A 17761-nucleotide genomic window follows, 5' to 3' on the forward strand; every position below is an offset into this window, starting at 1 on the left:
TCTCCACGTGACAGTCATGACTCTGAGTACATTTGTGAAGAGCAAAATGACCCTTCCAGAGCCTCTGTCCCCACCACCTGGCCATAACAAAAGTAAGAATAGTGCAGCCTCATACAAATCTTGTCTCAGAGGCAAGCTTTAGCTTGAAATAAAATGCTGTGTATAACTTTTGCTCATCTGATAGTTTGTCATCAGCAAGTGGGTAGCATAGCAGGTGCTTGAACCTGTTCTATTTCTTCCTACTTCGTGTTTCTTGCTCATGGCTTGCAGTCTGAATGGTGAGGAAAAAGGTGAATTCAGGATTGAATCTCCTTTTTCCCTACATCTTAGAAGTGAAATCCTGAAAAGGAATCTCTTCTCAATTACACAGATAATATAATTTTCTGACTCAGGATAATTATTCCAGCCAGACCAAACTGTTCAGATGATTTCATAATGAGAACTGGAATCTCTCTGGCTTTATGGTTCCTTAGAGAAAAGCAATTTGAAGGACAATTTATAAATACCTCCAAATGAGGGCAAGTGCTGACATCCAGAGGCAGGATAATGTAACACTTTACAGTGGCTCATGAAAACATGAACACTGAATGCACATCAAAAGGAGCTTCAGAAATAGCTTCTAAATAATCTGTTTACATATTTACAGCTTTAATATGGGCTAATATAAAACAGCTTTGAACAGGAGGTTAGACTACAGACCACAAGAGGTCCCTTCCAGCCTGAATTGTTCTGTGATTCTGCGACTGAATTCACACAAAAATATGACATGTTAAGAAGAGCATGGGACTAGGGACTGCTTGGAGAAAGTTTCATTTAATTGATTAGCTCAGCATCACTCTGGGTCAGAGATAAAGGAAGACACAGCTACTTACATCATCATCTCATTTTGTCTCATTCTGTAACATGAGGGAAGAATAATCTACAAAATTACCCATTAGCCCAAAATTCAATCAGTCTAGAAGGTTGTAAGATACAAGAAAATATTGGACCAAATATTAGTCCATTAATATATTTAATTAAAAGGAATACATCTGTCCACAAAAAAAGGCTAAAAATATAGTATCTAATGATCATTTGTTGCTTTTATAAATTAAAGCTACTGTGGGCTTACTGTTCTGCAGAAATATTTCTAAAATATTGAGCAGTCCTTGCCTTATAGAAAAAACAAGGGAAGACTGATCTAAGAAACAGATTTTCCTTCCTGTTATCATAAATAACAGTTAATAACTCTGTCATTATGCTACAGTGCTGGCATTTCCTAACTTCCAAGTACCTTATTTTATAATATTAGTAATATTTTGTTCTGACAGAAATGTTATCATGCTAGGATGAGTGTAAACATTGGAGCTATTAAATTCACTTCAAAGACTTTAAGGGATTTCCTCTTCCATGCTTTTTTTCACCAGAATGTTCGTCTTAAGAGCACTTGACTTGTATGTTTCTGATCTCAGTGCATTGTCTGCATAAATCCAGCCCCTACAGACACAAGTTATGCTCAGTCTTTACCTGCCCTGCCAAGGAAAGGCATTTCTTCAATAACCTCTGCTGACACTGGCCTGTGTGGATGGTGTCAGCTCTCATGCCTAACAAGCTAGCAAGACCTGTGGATCTGACAGCAGAGGCTCTCCAGGGATCTCAAATGTCTCTAGGTGGGATAAAGCAGATTGATGTCTACAATGGCATGCTGCTGAAGGAAATAAGCTGTTTGTAGAGCCATGTCTTCTGCTCACGATACTTCTTGTGTCTGATACTTCTTGTGGCTGAGCGGGAGCTAGCCATGACATCATAGCTGTGTGTGGTGTGTTTGGAGAAGAGGCAGCCTCTGCATGGCTGAACACATTATTGTACAGTCCCAGACACTACAGTCATGTCTGGTGTGACTTCAAAGACTCTCCTCTGAAACTGGGACAGAGCTCTGTGTTGCTGCTCCAGCCCTTTCCATCTGCCTTTTTGTTCTCCATCACAGCTGTGGCCTGTCCTCATATGTGAAATAACAAATTCAATTTTGTCTTACTTGCTGTGAAGCCTTGGTAAGCTATCACTGCTGACCCTTATTCAGTGTTCCCAAGTCTGCCTGTGTCTTCTCCTGGTTCCCTTGTCACCTTATCATTCTCTTCAGAAATAATTACAGAAGGGAAAAAAAATCAGTTATTCTGGATGAGATTTAATTTCTGGTTTGATGCATTCCCCATGTAATGCATTTCTAATCCAACCTAATCTCTCCTTCTCACTCTGAACATCTTCCAAATTGTTAATGTGAACATTTTATTTCAGGCTTGTCACCAAATTCTGGAAAAGGATGGAACCCCTGATACCATGGTGTGTGCCTAACACAGAATCATAGAGTCATTTAAGTTAGAGAAGACCTTTAGGATCATCCTGTTGAACCATTAGTTTAACACTGCCAGGTCCACCACTAAATTGTGTCCCTAAGTGCCACACCTACGTGTCTTTTAAATACCTTCAGAGACTGTGATTCCATCATTCCCTGGGCAGCAACAAAGGGTACCTCTCAACACCGTGAGGGAATCAGCTCATAGAAGTGGGATAGGCAACAACTCGGTGCTTTGCTGCACCTCAGTCTGAACGACGGTTCTGGCTACAGCCGAATTAAATTTTTACTGCCACAAGATGGCAGACGGGAACAAGACAAGACTGCAGGGAGGGATTTACAGATTAATTGGTTTTCCTCACCTTTGAGCTAAATAATAGTTATGAGCAGTGATTCATTTACCTTATGGGCCACAATGGGATTTCCATAGCAAACAAGGAAATTTCTGCATTGAAGAGAAGCAGGTGACACTAGGGAGACAGTTGACACTAAAAGAAAAGCGTAATAACATCTCAGAGACTAATGATGTCAAAGGTCAAAGTAGCAGTCTGTCTTTTATAGTATACTTTAAAAGAAGTATATCTCGTAGGTATGAATTTTAGACTCTCTAGTAAGAGGATGATTATAGTAAATTCTCCTTTTTTTTTTCTTTCTGGTTTTGTAATTTTCAATTCTTTTTATTATTATCTCAATTAAATGTACCCATCAGGATGCAATCCCTGTCCTGATGCAGTATGTGGATTATCACAGGCCATTCCTTTCCCCCTATTTTAATGCAAATAACTCTCTCTCCTTAGGTGTCCAAAAGCCTGAGAAATCTTCTCCTGCTCCTGGACACTACCCTGTTTGAGGTAGATAATCTTCCCACCAAAGAGCTTTGGTGCTCTAAGCAGGTCTGGGCACCCTGGGAACACATCCCAGGTGTGGCTGCCGAGGCCCCTGCCATCTTGCTCCACGCAGCCCCCACTGGGAGCTTCGAGGTGCAAGGGCCAATGCTCTGCTAAGTGGTTGTGACTCTCGGTAACAGTCTTGGAAGCAAGTAACAAGTCAATTTTCCAGCCAATGGACTTGGCCTCATGACTTACAAGTGCTTCTCTGAGTGTTTATTTGAGAGGTGATAGTGGCTCTGTGCAGGTTTGTCACTGTGTGACATAAAGGCCTGTACAAATGACACAGATATGTTGTACCTTAGCAAGGAGCTAAACAGCACCAGCCTGGCAGCTCTCCAGGGCACAGGCCCACGGAATTACAAGTGAAAATCAAATAGAGCAGCTTTTAAGCCACTGCCCACCATTTGAAGTGGCCATGACTTTGTGCTCCCCCCTGCCCTGTCATCAGCAGTGCGCAGAAGTGGAGGGTGTGGGTGCAAGGGGCCATGTCAGCTTGCAGACTCTCAGCTCCCTGCAGACCATCGCCTCTTTCCTGGAAGGACAACTAGCAGAAACAAGGAGCCACAACCTGAGGAACAAGTGCAGGATGACACTATAATCCAACAGGGAGGTAACACCATAACAAGCTACTCCTGAAGCCAAAGAAAAATTTTGCTTGAACTTTGTGCTGGCCTTTAATCATTGACACAGTGAAATATCCACTCAGAGGCTGCAATTGCCCCTTACTCACATAAGCCCCTTCCTCATGGAGCATACATGGTAAAATGGAGCCAAAGGAATGTATAGCCCACTACTCTGTCTTTACATTGTTTCCTAAATGGGAAATACCAATCTTTCAACATTTCAAATGTCCCAACCATATTTGGGACAGCAGCGATGGGCTGAGGCCAGGCCGTGGGCTCACAGGTGGGCCCTGTGGGGTGACAGGACAGGGCTGTGGTGCCCCAGGCTTTGTAGCTCAGCCCCAGTTGAATAGCAAGTGCCACAGACCAGGTTGGGCCATTGCCTGGCATCCCAGTGGGATGAGAGCTGCCTCAGCTGCTTGACTCCAAGCTGACCCTGAGTCCTGAAGCCAGTCCTCCTGCCCTTGCCACAGTAACAAAACCTGAAGTCCTGTTACTAATTTAGTCCTATTATTTCCTGACTGGGATGGGTGCCTGGCTTTCAGGTAGCATTTTAAGCTTTTGATTTTGGCTAGTAAGCCCTAAATAGTTAAGTGATGACTGTTTGAGAGATGACCAGTGTTGCCACATGTTGTCTGGCAGGGTAAATGGATCCCACCTTGACATGTGAAGCCTGACACTTGTTTTGCAGGCTGTGAACAAAACCCAACACTTTTAAGATTCCAGATAGCTAACAAATGGACTCTTAAATAACTACCAATGTAAAAGACCCCATTTTCCAAACAGACAGAGTGGAAGATAGGGCAGACTTTTATGTCCCAGCAGAGTGATCAAAGGTCCAAGATGTCTAATTTGGCTGATCTGCTTTCTGTAAATAATTAAATATTCATTAGACCTCTGGGCTCTGTAGCACTTCCCTATTCCTGTTCTGCCTCTTCACTGCACTGGTTCTCTTGACTTGGCCTCTCGACTCAAATCTGAACATGTATAAGGAGTCCACGCAGAGATGATCTTCAGGAAGCTGGATACTTTCCAAAGGAACATTTAATTTTTATGGAAATAATGAAAGACTAACCACCTTTCTGTAAACGAGTTAAAAATATCTTATCTGGCATTGGTCGTTCAGTGGTAGAATTCTCACCTGCCATGCTGGAGGCCTGGGTTCGATTCCCAGTCAATGCAACAGCTGCATCTTTTTCCCGAGGAGGTGGTGGATTCACCATCCCTGAAGGTTTTTAAGATGAGACTGGATGTGGCACTTAGTGCCATGGTCTAATAACCACAGCAGTGTTGGATGAAGGGTTGGACTTGATGATCTTGAAGGTCTTTTCCAACCCAGTTGATTCTATGATTCAATTTTATGATTCTACGATTCTATGATTCTCAATATCTGTAAATTAAGGAGGTTTTGACAAAATGCCCTTCAGATCAACAGTCGGAGAGTGCTGGCAGGATCACCTGTTCTGTCTGTTAGGTTGCCTTGCAACCCTCTTAATATTCAGATTGAAACAACTGTAATTTCTTGGTTCTCAAAACAAGAAATTTTTTTCTTATTTTTTCATTGTGTAGTGAAAGAGCAAGAGTAAGGAGGGATAGATGCTTTTGTGGAAAAGGAGAATGAAATTGCTACTGGATAGCTAGGAAATAAAAGAGTTTGTTAAAGATAGATATTACCTTGCCAAATAACAGGAGTGTTGCTTGCCTGCATCTATAGATGTACATGATGAGCTCACTTTTCTGACTGTTCTCTTTCGTGTTTCCTATTTCCCTGAATATTTAATGTGGGATTTCTCCACAGGAGAAATGACTCAGTCCATGCAAACCACCATTTCTCCCACTTACCCTCCTGTGAGGGAAAATTTATTTTAGTTGAACTGGGTGATTACAGTCAAGGAGGAGAAACATTTGCCTTTTCGAGCAGAGAAGTCAAAGAACCCTCAGAGATGGTAAGTTCTTAAATGAGATTAATGGCATCTCCTGGATGACCCCCTTGCATCCCCAAAGAAAGAACAAACTCTAGGCCACACTGGATGTGCTCTGACTTCAAGCCCACATATCACCTCACAAAGTATGACTCAAAACACACTCTCTGGTAGTTTAGAGGTAATATGAATTGATACAGACATTGCAGGAAACCGAAACAGATTAGACATCAGCCTGCAGTGGCTTGGCCAAAACCCATGACTATATGGCCTTTCTTCTTTGAGGTCTGAATGTAAGTACTTCAAGCATGGTGGACTTAAGAGTCATCTATACATATATTTTCATGCAAATATAGGTACATACATATGTATCTCACATGTATCACACACATCTCTCTCTAAATATGCACACGTATGTTGAGAACCACATGAAATAATATCTGTTCCAGTATACATGTGTTCTGCATACAATATATATATTGTACCTATATGTTATAGATACATCTTTATATGAGAATCACATTAACATATGTACCATTAGGTACAAATATATGTATATATACACACACTTTATACATAGTTCATACTCTTATGTATACATACATATATGTGTAGTAAGTATGGATTAGATACTCTGAAGTATACAGGTGCATATAGTATTTATGTGATTCCTGAAACTGAAGCCTTTTATGATCATGTGCTACTCAGTAGCCATAATTCAGCTCTTTGTTGCCTAGAGACTGATGTCAAGAATGCAAGCACACTTCTCTGTTTCTTTCGAGCTGTCTATGAGAGAGACACACACTGAGGCAGAGATCCTGATTTCTGATTTCTGAGTCCCCACATAACTTTCATACCATTTACTGAGTATTAAAGTGTGAGTAGTAGTAATCATCCCATGCACTGTGCTGTAAACAGGATTTCTGATGTAATTGGTATAGACTCCTGCTGATAGTAGTTACACTTTGCTGAAATTTAAACAAACATGGTGTGCAATGAGCAATTTATTCTGTGAAAAGTTGTGCGATTTTATCAATTGTGAAAAGGCCAGGCAATGCCATTTCAGGTCATCATGTCCACCTTACTTAGTGCTAAAACCTATCCTCCTGATGACTTTTTAAATACCAGAATTATAGCTAGAATGATCGAACAGAAGAGATGATTGAGAATCAATTTCATGGCTTTTCAACAGCAATCTGTTCTGGCTCTTTGGATTTCCTGCCAAGAAAAGAAAATGGAATGTATTCCTCCTGGGCATGCAGGAAAAAGAATATTTTATGTCATTTTCCAAGAGAAAAATTATTATTGGACTTCTATGTATTTTACTTCTCTCACTGTAGTAGGTTTTGAATCTAAAGTTTAATTTCAATCATATTTAACGAGTTATTCCAGTCCCAAAACTTGTATGAAAAATGATGACAGGGAAATGAGAGAGATAAAATTAGTGTCTCTGATGAGAAAAAGGTTTAAGTCTGAACTCAACTGATATTTCTTTTGTGGTTTGTAGGTTAGTTATTCAGCATGTTCACGTGGCAAGTCAGTCATCATGGACATCGCTGGAATCATCTGGGATTTAGGAGGAAGAGGGGAATTGTGAGAGTATAGATGTGGGGAAAACACATAAATTTCAGTTTTTAGATAAAAAAACCCCTGATCTCCAGGAAGACAGGCTTTAGTAACTACAAATATTCAAGAAACACTTTTTCCATCTGTGACCGACTCAAAAGATTTGTTTCATCACTTACCAGACCCTTTACTGCCCTTTGCAGTGTAAATTGGACAAAGATCCAGCTTTAGCCTCAGGGAGCACTCAGGGGTGCTGTTTAGCCAAACATGAGACAGGCTGTCATACTACTTACTATACTTGGCCAGTGTAAATGACAGTAACTTTCATGCTATTTTCACATTCTTTTGCAGGTTGAATTTGCTACTCTAAAGTCATACAGCAATGCTTTTAGAAACACACCTGACTTTTGGTGCCTTTTCACAGTAGTTAGTGTATACTACCTTAACTGATGTTCCTTAATCAATTACACTTAGATACTGAAGTTAATAATTTACAATGGAAGTATCCTTGCAGGGTTTTTTTTCTCACACTATTTATCATAATCCAGTTTTTGCTAATAAAAAAGACCAGGTCAGATATAGGTAAAATTTTGGGGGGTTAAAAAGTTTCTGGCTGACAAGTACTAGATTGTGTAGTAAGGATTGTTAGCAGAAACTCCATATAACATTAGTAAAGGGCTATGATGTCAGAAACTGTTCACAGTCAGTGGAGGTCTTGCTAGTTGTCTGCAAAGAGGTTGTTGCAGTGGTACTACAACTGTCACAGTTCTTGTTTAGAGTAAGATAAAGACCTCTAAGTATTTATCAGGACAATCACTTCCATTAAAAGCTACAGTATGTACTTAGGAACATAAGAAAGACAATTCTTCATAATTAATCTGATTTATGTGACACCGGCTTATTCCCATTCAAGTGTTTAGCATCACAGTCTTCTTCTATACTAGTAGATACTGCAGGCCAAATTTTATCCTTTGGTTGTGAGGGCAGGCAGCATTGTATATTCCATATTTCTTCATCTAAATATTCTCCCCTGATAACAGGATCACCTGGTCTATATAACTTACTGGGGAGGGTTTATGCTTCAAGCTATTCTCTGAAACATTTTCAAACATTCTTTTTTTGGTAATGTTGCTAGGTGGGATGCAACAAAAGCATGGGAAGTGGGAAGCCAAAAGCATGGTGGGTACATGTTAATGGTTAACGAATACAAACAGTCGCATTTGAATGTTTCAGTGAGGCTTTGACATTACTAAGTTTAGTAGTAAACACGTAGAAGCTGTTTTTCAGCTAGTTGCCCAACTTAAGTATCAACTACTTTCAGCCTAAAATGTAGAGCAATAAAGTCTGTAGTCCATTACCCACCATCTTTCTAGAGCACACTTAAACATCTTTGTTGCATGACAGGTCACATGATGAGCATGCGTGTAGCTGCCAGATCACAGGATAAAGAGGACATTTCTGACATGTCAAGTGCTTGAACTTCTATTTATGTGCTTGTAGGCTGGTCCTGAGAAAGGCTTAGGCCAGCTACGTGCAACAGGATTGCAAAATAGAATTATGTCTTAAAAATGGCACAAGGTTGAAATGAAGTCGATCATCTCATAGCCTGGCATTAGTTGGATATATTAAATTGTGTGACAAGTACCACAGCGCCCTTAAATGAGGGCCTTAAGTGCTTCCATAAATGTCTGTAAAGTTTACTGAAGAGAAGGATTTCTGCCACCATTTTGTTTTTGCAGTTTGGATTTCATACATAAGGGAGAGTGTCTGCCGCTGCAAGATCCTGACATAAAAAACAGGGGCTAATCTAACAAAAAGCTTTTAGGTATTTCAGCAATTACAAATAAACAGGTAATGAAAAAAGATAGGCAGACTTTTATATTTTATTTCTTTAGGAGAAAAATCTACTTAATAAGTCGTGAACACCATTTGCTAAGTTTCATGCAAATAAGGAAAGATAAGTTTATTTAAAGACAGTAAAATGTTTGATGTGACCCTTGAGTCAAGGCAAAATCCCATCTACAAGAATTGAGGCAGCTTTGCTCTGCAGAGAAACAACTGTTATAAAAAAGGTAGTTCAAGGAGTCTGCTCAATTCACAGTATTAATTGAAGAAGTTAGGAGCACAGGGAGATAAAAATAAAACATTTTCTCAGCTGCTGTCACAGATGTGAACCTTCATGCAGCAAGAACACTTTAATTGGTAACAAACAAATACAAAAGTGACAGCAAGTGCCTGGAGCCTTGTTTAATTGAGCAAAAGGAGGAAGGCACCTCTGGTACATTTGCAGGGTACTGCAAGGTCAAATCTAGTTTCTCTAAGTGTGGCATATTTGCTGCTAGCAGGTATTTTTAAAGCATGAGGGATTCAGGAGGATAAAGTTCAAAATATTAATATCATTCTTAATACTTGTTTCAGTTTAGCCCAATATGAAACTCATTAATAAGATGTACAGTATTTTTTTAGTAACCAACCTTGCAGGAACTGAGAGATGAAACCACATCATGTATAAAAGTACTTAACATCTTACCACTCAAAGGCTATCTCTAATTACATACTTCAGAACATTTCTACTGTAAATGTGTAATTAATTTGCATACTAAAAATATTTCAGGTCCTAAAAATATCTTAAAAATTAATTACTGATAGGCCGTTTCAAAAATATGGGATTCAGGAAGCAGACAATACTGGATCAGAAAGGTATTGTCATGAGATATTTTAGTGAGATTTATGTTGAATAATGAAACAGCTGGGGAAAAAAAACAGATACCTGTTATAGTGAGATGGTGCATTCCCACATGATTATTGCACTTTATATTTCTGTAGGGAAGAGGCAAACAACAGATATCAGAAGGAAAGATTTTATCAGGACTTTTCTACCGAAAACTGACTGATAAGAATATATAAATATTTCTAGCTCTAAATATTTCTAGCTCTAAGTACTTTCTTTGAATGGTAGTTGGAGTCTGTGTTTTTTTTGCAGGACATCCTTTCCGTACCTAACAGTCCCACCAATGGCAGCTTTGTATTAAACCAGAGATAGATTATTCTCTCTGATGAATAATATTATTGCCTCCCCCCCTTGAATTACCTCTCATTTTGTAGTTTTCTCCAGCTGAGACACAGAGGTAGTATGTTATTTCTCTTGTTTCCAAAAGAGCATTCTACTGGCTTTACTTAGCTGATGTCTGCATGGATGAACACATGAGAAGGAAAGACCAGGAAGCTAAGCTCAGAGGACTTCTGGACCTAACACCAATGGAACAGAGGGTTTCTTGTACTCTTCTGTGTTTCTACACATTAACGCCAGACAGTGCTTCTGGTTGCACCTACAAAATATTTCAGCTCTGTGCTGGGTAGAGTGAAATGAAGGTGTGCTGAAAATATGAAAGGAGTGAAAGTCACTAAAAAGATTCATGGGACAAAACTCATGTACTGCTGACCCCATTTTAGCTGTAATCTTTTCAGTCTTTCTCAGGAATGGTGCAACTATGGTTTGCAAAATTTTAGGCTAAGTATTTAAGGTATTTTAGTATTTTTCTTCAAATGGTTCCCATTATTAGCTAATGACATTATTGCCTGTATTGCTTCAATGTTGAGACCTTTATACAAATAGACTTTATGAATAAAGTAGTTTTTGCTGAGGTCAGGGGCAAGAAATATATTTACCTTAGAATTTAAGAATAAAGTTTTGTCTGCTTGACCTGAACTTCTGAAGAAAGCAAGTAGAGTTTAACATGTACTTAGGAGATAACAAACCTTAATGTTCTGCAGAGAGTGCCATGCTGTTATGCCTCAGTGCAGCCTCATCAGCACTGTCTGGGACTCCAATCATAGCTTGGAGCTCAGTGGTTAATTTTTATCCAGATATGCTGGGTAATGTTACTGAGGTCTGTTCAGTCGGAAGCAGAATGCCAGCTCATCTTCTTCTGGGATAGCCAGATGCTGAACATCCCCTCTGAATTGAAAACTGCAGCATGAAGCATCTGCTCCCCAAAGGAGCAGATACAGAGTATCCTGTCAGAATTGAGAATCTAAAATTGAGGAGAATCTTAAAGTTTAGCAAAATGCATTGTATATTCCTTTTTCAGATCTGAGCGGTAACCCATTACATGGACAAACTTGTTGCAGAGTAACCTTAAAAACGCTAAGTTGGTAATTAAAAACAAAAGAAACATAGGCATGTAATATCATTGATCAGATCATAATGATTACTATGTGTTACTTGACTGACTTCAGAAAGAGACTACTGAAGACAGTCTGTTTCTAAGGAGCTAGAAGACTGTTTCTAAGGAGCATGCAAAAAATCTCAGTGGAAGTAGATAAACTACCTTTGTAATAGCCCTCAGTGTTGTTAACCTTCAAGGAGGCACATGGCATCTCCTCGTCTTTTCAAATCAAATCAACTAGTGCCATTTAATTCATCTACAAAGTGGATCAGAGCAGCAAAAACCAGAAAAATCAAGTTATTGCACTGAGAAGTTGCTTGTTTTCTTCTCAGTGAGCAAAATCTAGTTTCACGTCTTTCCCTTAAACACGTGTGAAGAATTATTGCAAATGACTAGATTTTTTTCTGCTGAAATGGCTATAGTACTACTGCCAAAGACATAATCAGACACTTGCAGCAGGAAATACTCTAATGGTGAAAAAGTCACATACTCTACATGTGACTTGTTGTCACAGCTCTGAAAATCCTAGCATTTAACTCCCTTAAAAAGGAAAGGGTAAAATCAAAAGAAAATCATGCAGCATAAAACTGGTTTTTGGTTATAATGGTGAAGGTGTTAAAATCATATATGCTCAATTTGTTTCTGATGTCTTGTCAGATGATGTCCTTTTCAATGTTTCCAGGGCTGGAGTATTTCTCCTATGCTTGTATTTCATGGTTGTCAGTTTGAGGAATATTATTCATGTAAATGCTACATCTGCTTCCTGTAAAAATTTGGGAGATTCCCTGTTGATAAAGAATTTTGTCTAATTAGCTACTTAATTGGAAGCTGAAATTGAAAGCCTCATTCCATATTCTGATTTGCTGAAACCAATATGGGGAGAATAGTTCTTGTCCTTCCTTTATGATCAAAGGCCCAGCCAGGCAACTGTAAACTACACTGGAAGTTTGGAACAACAAAAAAAACCTTTGTCAGAGGGAAACTATTTTCATGGCCATCTCGAATAGTCATGCACTTGATGACTTCTAATGCATCAAACACATATAACCAGCTGGGCAAAAGAGGGGGTTACCCCAATGTATTCAGCACTGATGTGGCCTCACGTTGAGCACTGTGCACAGTTCTGGGCCCTTTCATTTAAGAAGGATGTGAAGGTCCTTGATGTGTCTAGAGGAAGACAACACAGATGGTGAAAGGGCTTGAAGGCATGTCCTGGGTGGAGTGGCTGAGGACTTTGAGCTTGTCTGGTTTGGAATAAGAAAGCTGAGGAATGACCTTATTGCTCTCTACAGCTTCCTGAGGAAGAAAAGTGAAGAGGGAGGTGACAAGACATGTGACAATGGTTCAAATCCGCATCAGGGAATGTTCAGACCAGATGTTAGGAAGCATTTCTTTATCGAGATGGTGGTCGAATGCTGGACAGGTTTCCTAGAGAGGTGGTTGATGCCCCAAGACTGTCAGAGTTTACGGGGCATGTGGACATGCTTCAAACTTTGGTCATCTCTGAAGTGGTCAGACAGGTGAACTAGATTGTTGTACATGCCTTCCATCTCCACTCCCCTCCCCTCCCCTCTCCTCTTCAGGTTCAGCTGGACATTTCTGCTGAAGGCAGATTTCTGCAGCTTTAAAAGCAGGAAGCAGATGTCTATCTTGTACACTATAATCTGGGATGGTGATTAAAGCTTAGATTTAGGAAATGGGAAGATGATTTTCTACTGATTTCCTAATTATGAATTGAGCCCCCTTTTCCCTTCTTCTCCAGAGGGAACCAGGACAGAAGCAGAAAAAACAGATCCATCAGGCTCAGAAGAATTATGTGGAAAGGATGACAAAATTGAAGACCAGTTTTAGGCCTTTATGTGCATTATGCAGATTTAGACCTATATATCTCATTAGGAATGGAAATAGTATTGAGAACTCCCCCATTGCAAATGCATTCTCCAGTGAGGGAGTACCAGCTAGTCTTTTGCATTTCTGTTGATCCAGTGACTCATTCACGTTTCTGCACAGTGGCATACATTTGGAAAATGTGGTATCTAGGATTTTAAGAAGATAACTTAATTTGAATTAGAATTTTGGTCACCCGAGGCCAGCTTTCAGTGTGCAAGTCCCCTGCTTCACCAGGTATGTGTATCACTGCATGGACTACACAGACCTCAGAGCATAAATTAAAAATCCCACGCTTGTCAATATCTCCGTACAGGGGCTTGGAACTTTCCACTCCTAAATCCTGTTCCAGATGACCTAAAAGAAAAAAAAAGAAAGAGCAATGTGCTTATTTTTAGTCTAACTTATAAAAAAAATTATAAAGGTTGTCTATACATAGTGGTGCAAAGTACCGTCACTGAAATAAAAATGAGACAAGTGAAAACTGAGGTTTTTCTGATTATGAGTCCTTTCTTATGAGAAACTCTTAAAAGGAAATACATTTAAATCACAATGGAGAGTCATTGAAGACCACTAGATTTTAGAAATTCCCACTCGTATTTTGTTAATACTATTTTATTATCTTTCGTCTAGAGGGAAAATAAATGCTGTGATGAAAGCTAGGAGCATTGTCCTATTCTGCTGAAGGACACTCTAATCAAACCTGCATCCTGAGAACCTCGCTGCCACAGTCTAAACTCATTCGACCTTGGCAGATGAACCTTAGGATTAAAGGGTGGGTCCAGTTCAGCACATAAAGTGTCTAAACTAAAAAATCCACTGTGCAGGCTCAAAGGTTTTGCCCACATTCACAAAGCCCTGTAGTGACGGGCGAGGGTTGAAACGGTAGGTGAAAGGTGCACTGGAAGCCACAGACCCAACCCTGCATGCAGGCGGTTCAGGATATTGGTCATTTGAGACTGACCGGAGATGACAGTCTCTTGGGTCAGCACCCTGAATGACCAAGCAGCCTTTTCAAGGACAGCACTGCTTGCTCCACTCGGAGATGGGTCTAGAAAAGGTGACGTAAACGAAGCTCATCTCCACCTTCACCCGGTTGGTTAACTGCAGGCCAATGGGCATCTTCTTCCGATGCGGTCACACAAAGATCAAGAGACAAAGGCATTCACCTGCCTCCAAAGGTGTAACCAAACTGACTCTCGCATGCTGGAACAGCAGAACCATGCCTGATTCTGCAAATAGTGGGCGTCCTGAGCATCGCTCTACCCTAATTGCTCACGAACTCTCACGTCTCAACATCGACATAGCTGCTCTCAGTGAAGTCCGTCTTCACGAGGAAGGTAGCCTTAGAGAATATGGTGCCAGTTACACACTCTTTTGGTCAGGTAAGCCCAGAACTTAAAGGCATTTCTCAGAAGTCAGCTTCATAATTAACAACTCTATTGTTCCTAAACTCGAAAATCTACCGACAGGTCATTCTGATCACACTATCTCCCTATGCCTGCCACTACACAACAAGCAACATGTTGTCCTCTTTAGTATATATGCCCCAACTCTCCAAGCTGACCCTGCCGAAAAAGATAAATTTTACACTGACCTGCGCCACCTTACCCAGAAGGTTCCTACAGATGATAAGATCGTTATCCTTGGTGATTTCAACGCCAGAGTAGGTAAGAATTTTGAAGCCTGGAAAGAAATATTAGGCAAGCATGGTGTTGGAAACTGCAACGATAGTGATCAACTTCTGCTAGAATTCTGTGCAGAGCAACACCTCAACATCACTAATACTATCTTTCAACAGAAAAATAGCCTGAGGACAATCTGGATGCATCCTAGATCTAAGCATTGTCATTTCATTGGTTATGTCTTGGTGCCACGGAGGGATGTTCACGATGTCCGTTACACCCCTGTGATGCCCAGTGCAGAATGCCAAACAGACCATCAGCTTGTGCGCTGCAAACTTAACTTCAATCTTAAGTTCAAACCAAAAAGGGGCAATATCCCAAGGAGGAGACTCCAAGTTAACAATCTCCAATCAGCCACAGTGAGAGACAGATTCCAGGCAAACCTTCAAACTAGGCTTGAAAATCATTCTATAAATTGTTTACATCCCTCTCCTGAAACACTCTGGCTCCATATTAAAAACAGCATCCAGCTGTCCTCTGAAGAATTTTTAGGGTTCTCCTTCAAGAAGAACAAGGACTGGTTTGATGAAAACAATCAGGAGATCTAGAAATTGTTGAGGAAGAAGAGAACTGCTCACCAAGCACACCTTGCACTGCCATCCTGTCATGTAAGAAAAGCAGCCTTTCGTCTTGCATGCAGCAAGCTCCAACAGAAACTTTGTGACATCCAGAACAAATGGTGGATCAATCTAGCTAAGAAAACTCAATTATGAGCAGATACAGGGATCACAGAGGATTCTATGAGGCCTTAAAAACAGCATAGAGGCCTACATACCAAGTCCAAAGCCGTCTACTCAGCGCAGATGGTCAAACGCTTCTGACACATAAAACCTCCATTCTGAATTGATGGTCTGAACCCTTTCAGACTCTCTTCAGTACGAGTCGTGTAGTGGAAGGCTCAGCAATTCAGTCCATCTCACAACAACTGGTGAAGAATGAATTGGATATTGCCCCCACTTTGGGAGAAACCTTTAAGGCCATACAGCAGGTGAAAATTGGCAAGGCAGCTGGGGTTGATGGAATTCCACCTGAAATCTGGAAACATGGGGGCCTTGCACTCCATACCAAATTTCACAAGTTTGTGGTGTGCTGTTGGGAACTAGGTGAACTACCATCAGACCTTCACGATGCAGTCATCATCACCTTGTATAAGAAGAAAGGAGTTAAATCAGACTGTTCAAATTACTGTGGTATTACTCTGCTCTCCATTGCTGGCAAAATCCTGGCAAGAATACTCTTGAACAGACTAATACCCGCTATAGCAGAAGGAATTCTACCTGAAAGCCAGTGTGGTTTCAGAGCCAACAGGAGCACCACAGACATGGTATTTGTTCTCAGACAACTGCAAGAGTAGTGTAGGGAACAGAACAAAGGTCTCTATGTAACCTTTGTTGACCTCACCAAGGCTTTCAGTACTGTGAGCAGAAAAGGTCTATGGCAGATTTTGGAATGTTTAGGATGTCCCCCTAAGTTCCTTAAAATGATCATCTCATTCCATGAGGATCAGCACGGCCAAGTCAGATATGGTGATGCACTTTTTGAGCCCTTTCTAATAACCAGTGGTGTGAAACAAGGGTGCGTTCTTGCACCAACTCTATTCACAGTCTTTTTCAGCATGATGCTGCAAAGGGCCACTGCAGACCTCGATGATCAAGATGGTATTTACATTCAGTATTGTACTGATGGAAACCTATTCAACCTAAGGCAGCTGAAGGCTCATACTAAGACCTTAAACCATCTTGTCCGGGAGCTGCTTTATGCTGATGACGCCACCCTTGTTGCCCACACAGAAGCAGCTCTGCAGCGTTTAACATCCTGCTTTGCAGACGCTGCTGAGCTCTTTGGGCTGGAAGTCAGCTTAAAGAAGACAGAAGTTCTCTATCAACCTGCACCTCAGGAAGTCTTCCATCATCCCCATATCACCATTGGCCAATCAGAGCTCAAATCAGTTCAGCAGTTTAATTACCTAGGCAGCCTCATCTCCTCGGATGGTAAGACTGACAGAGAGATAGGCAACAGGTTAGCAAAGGCATATAGTGCTTTTGGAAAACTCCGTAAAAGAGTATGGTGTAATAAACACTTGAAGAAAAGTATAAAGATCAGTGCTTACAGAGCCATAGTGCTGTCTACTCTTTTATATGGTTCTGAATCATGGGTCATCTACCGCCACTACCTGCGTCTCCTAGAACACTTCCATCAAAGCTGTCTCGGTACAATCCTAAACATCCACCGGTCAGATTATGTGACCAATCTGACCAAGGTCAGATTATCTGTTCTAGAACGAGCAGCAATCACAAGTATTGAGGTCATGTTACTGAGAACACAGCTGTGTTGGGCATGTCTCAAGGATGAAGGACCACCACCTCCCTAAGATCTCACTCTATAGTGAACTTGCCACTGGCTACCGCAAGAGAGGAGCCCCAAAGAAAAGATACAAGGACTCCCTGAAACAACATCTCAGCCTCGGCCATATTGATCAACATAACTGGTCTACTCTGGCCTCCAATCGGGAGCTCTGGAGACACACCATCTATAACACTGCTGCTTCCTTTGAGAATACACGCAGGATCATTCTCAAGGAGAAAAGACAACGCAGAAAGAATTGTGTCTTGCAGAATATACCACCTTTCTGTTGTACCTTTCTGTTGTGCCTTTTGCAATCAGACATGTCTATCTCGTATTGACCT

At 40.7% G+C, this 17761-nt stretch overlaps 1 long non-coding RNA gene and 1 other non-coding gene across 4 annotated transcripts; both read left to right on the forward strand.

The window, feature by feature from the left end:
- Window positions 1-1821: 1821 nt before the first annotated feature.
- LOC113953697 lies at window positions 1822-10832 on the forward strand. Of its 3 annotated transcripts, none has more exons than XR_003529982.1 (3): window positions 1822-2030; window positions 5644-5791; window positions 10492-10832. It is a non-coding gene; the product is annotated as an uncharacterized LOC113953697 (long non-coding RNA). The 3 variants fall into 3 exon arrangements; XR_003529980.1 differs by lacking the exon at window positions 10492-10832 and adding an exon at window positions 10317-10476; XR_003529981.1 differs by lacking the exon at window positions 10492-10832 and adding an exon at window positions 7275-7416.
- TRNAG-GCC lies at window positions 4957-5027 on the forward strand. Its single transcript has one exon. It is a non-coding gene; the product is annotated as a tRNA-Gly (tRNA).
- Window positions 10833-17761: the final 6929 nt, after the last annotated feature.

Source organism: Corapipo altera, unplaced genomic scaffold, assembly GCF_003945725.1.
Source record: "Corapipo altera isolate COAL_440 unplaced genomic scaffold, ASM394572v1 52b, whole genome shotgun sequence".
Taxonomy (NCBI): domain Eukaryota; kingdom Metazoa; phylum Chordata; class Aves; order Passeriformes; family Pipridae; genus Corapipo; species Corapipo altera.